At 38.3% G+C, this 8,814-nt stretch overlaps 1 non-coding gene and 2 pseudogenes across 1 annotated transcript; all 3 read left to right on the forward strand.

Annotated features, from left to right (window-relative positions):
• The window catches only part of LOC101579139, a 9,193-nt pseudogene extending 7,504 nt beyond the window's left edge, over positions 1-1,689 (forward strand).
• Positions 1,690-5,227: 3,538 nt separating this feature from the next.
• Positions 5,228-8,814, forward strand: part of LOC101579928 — a 23,156-nt pseudogene continuing 19,569 nt past the window's right edge.
• On the forward strand, positions 6,690-6,796 carry LOC111813916. The gene has a single exon (XR_002819036.1). It is a non-coding gene; the product is annotated as a U6 spliceosomal RNA (small nuclear RNA).

Below are 8,814 nucleotides of genomic sequence, written 5' to 3' on the forward strand. Positions count from 1 at the left end.
AGAAGAATGTATGCAGTGTGTTAATTATTGAAACTGTCCTACCAATTTGATTTGAAACTGTCTCATTGCTATTTGTTTATCAATAAAATTATGGCAAAAAAAATGGTAGACACAGGGGCTGAGAGTTTGATCCCTGGTCCTGCCGTTCTAGCCCCGCCCCCGGGGTGCCCTGAGACCCTGATTGAGACTGCGTTTGGTGGGGTCCACCTGTAATCCTAGCTCTGGGGAGGCTGTAAACAGGAGGATCACTACAAGTCCGATCTACACAGTGATACCCCATAGACCCTGTCCTAAATACAAAATAATAATAATAATAATAATAATAATAATAATAGTGCTGAGACAGCTGTTTATCAATAAAATACAAAAAAAGAAAACAAAGAACTTGTACCCCTACCTGACTTCACATGCAACAATTAGCTCAGTGTGTATCAATAACTTAAGTATAAGGGCCAACCACATAGCTCAGCGGACTAAAGCGCCTGCCTCGGCAGAGCCCAGTGGCTGGGGTTCGCACTCCGGCCTGCTGTGCCGGCCCCACTGCCAGAGCATGCTGAGCCTGTCATTGAGACTGGGTGTGGTGATGTGTGCCTATAATCCCAGCGCTTGGGAGGCTGAAAACAGGAGAATCACGAGTCTGATCTGTGTAGTGAGACCCTGTAGACCTTGTCCTAAGTACATTAAAAAAATAATAACTGAAGTATAAGAGCTAAAGGTGCAAACATCTTAATGACCTCAGATTTTACAAAGCATTGTTAGCTGCAGTATAAAAAAAAAAAAAAAACCCTACAGCAACAACAAAAGTAGGCAAATATGGATTTACCAAAATTAAAAATGTGGGGGCCGGGGAGATGGCTCAGTAGGATAAGCACTTGACTGGCAAACTCAAGGATCTGAGTTCAATCCCCGGTTCCGCCAAAAATAAATAAAACATTTAAAAAAAAATTAAAAATGTTTGTGCATCAAACAGCATTATCAAGAAAGTGAAAAAAAAAAGTGAAAAACTTGCTTTTCCAGTTTCCTCAGCACAAGGAATCACGAGCAGCGAAGTCTCCCGCGACACCCTGTACGAGGCGCTGCGCAAGGTCCTGCATGGGAACCAGCACAAGCGCCGGAGGTTTTTAGAGACTGTGAAGCTGCAGATCAGCTTGAAAACTATGACCCACAAAAGGACACTGAAAGGACACTGGCGCTTCTCCGGCGCCATCAGGCTGATGTCCGTGCCCCACCCCAAGTTCCCTGCGTGCGTCCTGGGGGACCAGCAGCACTGCGACGAGGCCAAGGCTGTGGACATCCCCCACATGTACACCGAGGCACTGAAGAAGCTCAACAAGAATAAGAAGCTGGTTAAAAAGCCTGCCAAGAAGTACGCTGACTTTCTGGCCTCGGAGTCTCTGATCAAGCAGATCCCACGAATCCTGGGATCCGGCCTCAATAAGGATAGCAAGTTCCCTTCCCTGCTGACCCACAACCAAAACACAGTGGCCAAAGTTGACTAAGTGAAGTTCACGATCAAGTTCCAGATGAAGAAGGTCCTGTGTCTGGCTGTGGCTGCTGGTCAGGTGAAGATGACAGATGATGAGCTTGTGTACAACATCCACCTGGCCGCCAACTTCCTGGTGTCACTGGCAGAACGTTCGGGCCCTGTACATCAAGAGCATCACGGGCAAGCTGCAGAGCTTGTATTAGGGCACATCCTAATAAATGTCAGTGCCACAAAAAAAGAAAGAAAGAAGTGAAAAGATGATATGCAGAAAAGATGATTTGTAAATTATATATCTGATAAGAGTCTAACACTCAGAGTATTGTATACAAATTATTTTTATAATTCAACAACAAACAACAATTTTGGAAATGGGAAAAGGACTTAGATATTTTTCCATGGAAGCCATATAAGTCACCAACAAGCACTTCAAAAGACACTCAACATTATTAGTCATCAGGGAAATGCAATTCAAAAATCTTTGGTCATGCCACCTTGTACCCACCAGGATAGCTAGAATCAAAAAAGGTAGATGAGTATTGGTGAGGTTGCGGAGGATTAAGAACTTTGTACATTGCTTTAGAGAGGTAAAATGGTTCAGCTATTGTCCTTAGAAAGTTAAACATAAAGTTACCATGTGTCCCAGAAATTCTGCTTCTTTTCATTTCTTTCAAAAGAAGTAAAGACAGGAACACATACAACTATTTGTACAGGAGTATCCTTAGCAGCATTATTCACAATAGCCAAAATGTGGGAACAACCTAAATGGCCCTTAATAGATGGATAAACAATACTCTCCAATATTAAAAACAAATACTATACTGATACAAGCTATGCTGAATCTTGAAAGACACAAAGTTAATATATTGTATGATCCTACTTATATGGAATATCCAAAATGAGTGGATAACTGATAAATAGGTTAATAGAATAAAAAAAGATTGATTCTTGTGGGGATTAAATGATCTAGTAATGGAATTAACTTCATAATGATTATGGAATTTTACTTGGGGGTGATAAAAATATTTTGAACTAGAGATAATTAGACAACATTGTAAGTAACTAATTGTGAATGTCACCTAATCTCTTTAAAATGATTATTTCTTATAACACTTTCACCTCAATAAAAAATCTAGAACAAGTTCTGGATGCTAAAAAAAATTAGGTGGTAGATATACAGGCATTCACTAACAATCATCCAATTTTGCTGTATATTTGAAATCATTCATAATAAAAGATCAAAGGAAAAGCTGAAAATTCCAAGTATAGTGCAATTTTAAATAACAACTCTCAAATGTTGCTGGTGGGAAATGAGATCTAATAAAGCATTTGAGAAAACCATTAGGTATTGACTATTGAAGTCAAATGCGCTAACATCATGTGAGTTAGCCACACTCTTCATAAGTACATATCCACCATGAATGATTGCACATTAGGCCCAAAAGTTATGGATAAGAATGTTCTGATCAGCTTAGAATAATCACCAAAAGCTTTGTAACTCCACTATCTGTCCATGTAAAATGGATAAGTAAATAATAATAGGATAAATAAATACAGGTGGCACACACACAGTCCTAGCAGTTGGGAGGCTGAGACAGGAGGACTGACATGAGTTTGAGGCCAGCCTGGGCTGCATAGCAAGTTCAAGGCCAGTCTGCACTACATATTGAGGCTGAGTACTGTGAAACAAATCCTGAGGATCCAATTCCCTAGAGAACTTTTTGAATAGGGTGCCGGGAGTTCTATTCTTAAAGTAGTCTTTCAAAAGCATTTACCTTTACCAATTCATACTCTTGAGGCAGTAAGGTGGAGGTCTTCCTGATTCCTGAAATGCCCTCAAGACATCTTTCCTGTCATACTGCTGCAAGGTGCTTGGGATCATAATGCTAATATTTTCAGCAACCCTGCATTCTTTGCCTCTTTTTTTTGCCTCATTTTGTAGGCACTTTCTGTTGAAATTTCAAACATTTCACACCTTTCGGTTCTAACAATTGCTCATGATTTTCATCATAAGTCTGGCTAAAAAGCCATTGGTAGTACCCACAGCACAGCCTGAATGCTGGGCTGCCTTGAAACATCCTCTGCCAGATTAATTAGTGTGCTGCTCTTATTGTCAGTCTGCAAAATATCAGGACATAGGGGAAACTTAGATAAATTTTCTGCCAGAGTGTACTATACATGGTGTCAAGTCCAATTGTCAGTGGAGTTCTTATTCCCAGCTGAAACCTCATGAGACTGGTCTTTACTGTCTACATTTCTGTGAACATTCTGGTCATCTGATCTCTGACCAGAATAGCCCATCAAGCTCAGCTTACAACATTCTAGTGTTTCTCTAGCTAGGACCTTCAAACATTTCTAACCTCCTCCAATGAACCACTTTCAAAAGCTTATAAACCACATGGCCTGGTACAGCCACAACAATGACCCCACTTCTTTGGTGCCAAAATCTGTCTTTGTCACTTTCCTCTCAATGGGACAAAACATTCAGGAGAGGTTAATTTTGGCTCCCAGTTTCATTTCCTGGCTGGTAGGCTCAAAGACAGAAACAGCATAGTAGAAGGGCCAGTGCAGATGAAATCTGTTCATATGTTGCTGGACAGGAAGTAGACAGTGAAGGAAAGAACTAGGGAGGGAGACACACGTAGCTTTGCAGGTCACGCCCCAAGTGATCCACCTCTAACCAGGCCCTACCTCCTAACAACATCCTCAGTTGCTGAACTAATTAGTGAGTGAATCCACTGATAAGCAGAGCATCCCAAGAGCCAATCACCTTCCAAAAGTCCTGCCTCTGATTGTTTTGGGGGATATACCAGATGTAAACCTTAACATGATACACTGATATTAATATTATTATTAAACTACAGAATCTTCATGCCAGTTCAGGGACTTCTTTCACATTGTTAAATCTTACCAGATTTCTTTCTGGGACTCCCTTTTCTGTGGTTATTACCGCATTATTCCTGTGCTTTCTAAAGCATTGAAGAGCTGGACTCACCAGCTCTATCATCTTTTCCAAGACCTACAGCATTATGTTGTGGGGTGTTAAGCTACATCAAAGAAATAAGCTCTACAAAACATCATCTGTGTGTGATTTTAGAAAGCTAACAGATTTTAGACAGCTTACTGTTATAGTTATTTTATGAATATTAATGTATAGAATACAATGTTACACTTTTGTTAAAAATTGAAACCTTTCCAGATGAATCTAAAGGTGGTACTCTAAGAACATATGTTTAAGTAGAGGCTTTAAAAACTGATTATTTGCTTTGAAAATTGAACACAATATTCTTTTTTTTTTTTTTAAAGTCATCTTGGGGGCTCGGGAGATGGCTCAGTAGAATAAGCGCTTCCCTCGCAAGCGCAAGGGTCTGAGTTCAAGCCCCAGTTCCTCAAAAAAAAAAAAAAAAAAAAAAGAAAGAAAAAAGAAAAAATGAATCTTTATAAAATTTGTACAACTACTTTGGGGAAAGTTATAAAAAATTTTTCTTTTTATAAAAAAAATAAAGTCATCTTATACTTAGTCTTGAGCGAGCAGGAGGCTGTTGACTATAGCAGCGGAGCAGTACCTAAATCAAAAGAACTTGTTTCTTCAAGCTCTTCAGGCAGTGATTCTGACAGTGAAAGTTGACAAAAAGTTAAAGAGGAAAAGTTGATCCAGAAAAGCCTGTAAAGAAGCAGAAGACTGGTGAAACTTCAAGAGCTCTGTCATCTTCTAAGCAGAGCAGCAGCAGCAGAGATGATAACATGATTCAGACAGGGAAAATGAGATATGTCAGTGTTCAGGACTTTAAAGGGAAAGTTCTAACTGTTATCAGAGAATATTGGATGGATCCAGAAGATGAAATGAAACCAGAAAGAAAAGGTGTTTCTTTAAATCCAGAGCAGTGGAGCCAGCTGAAGGAGATTTCTGACATTGATACTGCAGTAAGAAAACCATAGAATCTGCACCGTAAAAACTTGTACTGTTGTAGTTGTTTTACTCTGCCTTTTGTTTTGTTTTGTTTTGTTTTGTTTTGTTTTGTTTTGTTTTGTTTTTTGGCAGAACCAGCGATTGAACTCAGACCCTTGTGCTTGCCAGGCTAGTGCTTAGTCTACTGAGCCATCTCCCCGGCCCCTTACTCTGCCTTTTTGCATTGGATTTTGTTTTCTAACTGTTGTTTCCCAAGCTGTTGTATATTTGGATGCAGAACTATTTGTAAGATGAATACTTTTTTAATGTGCATTATTAAAAATGTTTGAGTGAAGCTAATTGTCAACTTTATTAAGGATTGTTTTGTGCCCACCATCTAGTGTAAAATAAAGTCAAGTAATTCCACTCCAAAAAAAAAAAAAAACAAAACCCTAAATAAAGTCATCTTATAATCTAGCAGAATATGCTTTATGGACATAACCTATTACTTCACATAGGTCCTATATTTAAAAATGTATTAGAAACATAAAATTCCAACTGGTACTCTAGGGGGCTTATGGGTTAGCTCAGGTGTTTAATCACCTGCTGGGGCAAACCCAGTCAGGCTCAGGGGACTGTGGTTCGATCCCAAGCTCCCCATGTCTTACTAGATGTGCCCTTAAGGCAGCCCGAACCAGCCAAAAAAGAAAAAGAAATCCTTATTATATGTGGATAAAAAAATTAAACCAAAGTTTTAGAGACCATGAAATAATTTTTGATCAAGCACCTACAAAATTTCAATTTAGCTAAAAATGTATTAAGCATTTAATATGGGAATTTGGGCAAACCAACATAGGTCCTGCTCTTAGCAACCAAAAATAAGTGGCATGGATAGTGGTTTTAATGTCTTTACTTCCCAGTCAAAAAGAGTTTGATTATTGTATAAAATGTGTACTATTTTAGTCCATTTTCTGTTTTAAATAATATAAAACCACAAACCTGCTAAGTCATAAAAAAAGGACTTTTGTTTGGCTCGGAGTTCTGGTCCAAGGTCATGGGGCCACATCTGGTGATTAAGTCCAATATAGCACCCAGCATCACATGACAAGAGATATAGAGCCTGGGAAAGACCTAGGCAAATTTGCGTTCTAGCATATTAACTTCAAGACAGGCCATTAATCACACGGATGGGCTAATCCATTCATGAGGGCAGAGCTCTAAACATCTCTTGGAGCTACTACCTTATCCTACCTCTTAATAACTCACAATAGGGATTAAACTTCAATATGAGTTTCAGAGGGGACAGACCATATTCAAGTGCTTACTTCGGCAGCACATATACTAAAATTAGAACGATACAGAGAAGATCAGCATGGCCCCTGCACAAGGATGACACGCAAATTCATGAAGTGTTCCATATTAAAAAAAAATATTCAAACCACACCATGTTACAAATTAAGACAAAATAGTTTCGAGATGAGGTTACTTTGGGAGCCCATAATTAAGTTTAAATATTATTTTATACACTTAAATATTATGGGCAAACACAAGAGGTGTTCATAGATTTGGCAATTTCACAAGTTCTTTTAAGAGTCATGGTTATTTTTAGCTATATAAATTCTGAGTCAGCTCATTACTGTGTTGCTAAATTCCCCCTTGCAGTCTCTGCTGGACCCAGTATCCTTCATTTCTTATCCTAAATTGTCCCCTTAATGTTCCATGCTTCTTGTGGAGAAGAACTGCGCTCTTAAATGTCTGGAGCCACCTTGTTCCACACCATTTTCCTTTTTCTGCAAAGATTATTTCATGCTTGTGAAGCACTGAGACCCTGAAGAGAAAGAAGCTGTATCTATGCAAAGGGTGGCAATCGCCACAGAGGTTCCTGCTAAACACTGAGAATGTGTTGGCTTTAGAATGTCAAAGTGTCAAAAAGGCTTTATCTCTTGGAAAGCCATTCCATTCTGTTCACTTCATCTACCTAGGCACAGCTTAGAGTCAGGGATGTCTAACCTAGGAGGCTTACATCAAAGACTATTTTCTACTACATCTCAGCAGCTAAGTAGCTCTCCAGTATTTATCTGAGTCATAAAAATACTAGGGTCTTCAATTCATAATGACAGGAAAAAGTAACAGTCTTAGTTTCACAAAAACTGTCTTCATGCACTGGTCTAATATCTCTCAGTCACCAGTATGAACAAATAGCTGCATTATGACAGACCACATTGCCTTTGCCCGTGGATTAGAGTGCAACATAGTAGTTTAACAAGTTTCAATTATAAAAATAAGAACAAATGAAGTTTACATATTTTACAATTTGCCTACCTTGCTCATATAGACCATCTTAGTTCTACTGAGAAATTTCAAGTGAAGTGTTTTCTTTCATTTGCCATTGTAAGGAGGAAAGTTCTGCATTCATAATTTTACCTAGATAGCTTACTATCCAAATCTAAGCCAGGAGTTGAAGGTACTTGGTCTAATCAATGCTCCATTCCTTCAAATATATAAAAGAATGTTATCCCAATGAAACTATGAATTACAAAACACTAAGTTCACTGGAAGAGAAACTAGAGGACAAAACCCAGACTTCACAGGAAATATTTCAAAGAATCAACAACTGGGTTCTCATTTATTAAAAGGTTTTTGCACAACAACAAAAAAAAGATCACCAAAAAAGTGAAAAGAAAATTCAAGTGTACAACTAAGGGCTAATGACATGCATTTCAAATATGGATTTGTGTCTAAATTCAAACTGCTGTAATACAAATAAGTAGTATAAATCTGTTTCACATTTCAGGCTTACAAGGTTCAACTACAGAGGTAGCTGAGTAAAAGAAGAAAGCCTCACTTATTCCAGATGGGCCATAAGGGAAGCCAAAGCCCTGAAAATGTTTTTCAAGACCTCTTCTAAAGCAGAACCAAAGGTTCTTGGGCTTCCGGTACAATTGTGTTCTAAAATTTTTGGTAGCTTGCTGTTTTTACAATAAACTTGAAACATACGTTATTTCAAGTCAATGCACATCAATGAGACTTCTAATAACTCAAGCAGCTGCTGTAATCATTATTATGTATTGGAAACAGGATTAAATAAAAAAAAAGAGAGGAATGTAACACAGAAAAAATAATTGAAGCCACTCAAATAGTTTCAACAATGTTTTCATGAAGGTGGTTGGGATGATTCATGCCTGTAAATCCAGAATTCTGGGAGACTAAGGCAGGAGGATCACACATGTTTAAGCCAAACCTGTGCAACTTAGTGACTTAGTAAGACACTGTCTCAAAGTAAAAAATAAAAAGATCTGGGGATATAGCTCAGTGTAAAGGCTTTGAGTTCAGTCTCCAGTAGTATCTTTAGAAAAAGTGATAAGAAAAATGAGTGGAAAAACTTTATGTCAATAAAGTTCATGATGAGAGTATTTTTAACTCCAAAATGGAATCTTTTTTT

This window comes from Octodon degus, unplaced genomic scaffold (assembly GCF_000260255.1).
Source record: "Octodon degus isolate 3935 unplaced genomic scaffold, OctDeg1.0 scaffold00238, whole genome shotgun sequence".
NCBI classification, from domain to species: Eukaryota; Metazoa; Chordata; class Mammalia; order Rodentia; family Octodontidae; genus Octodon; species Octodon degus.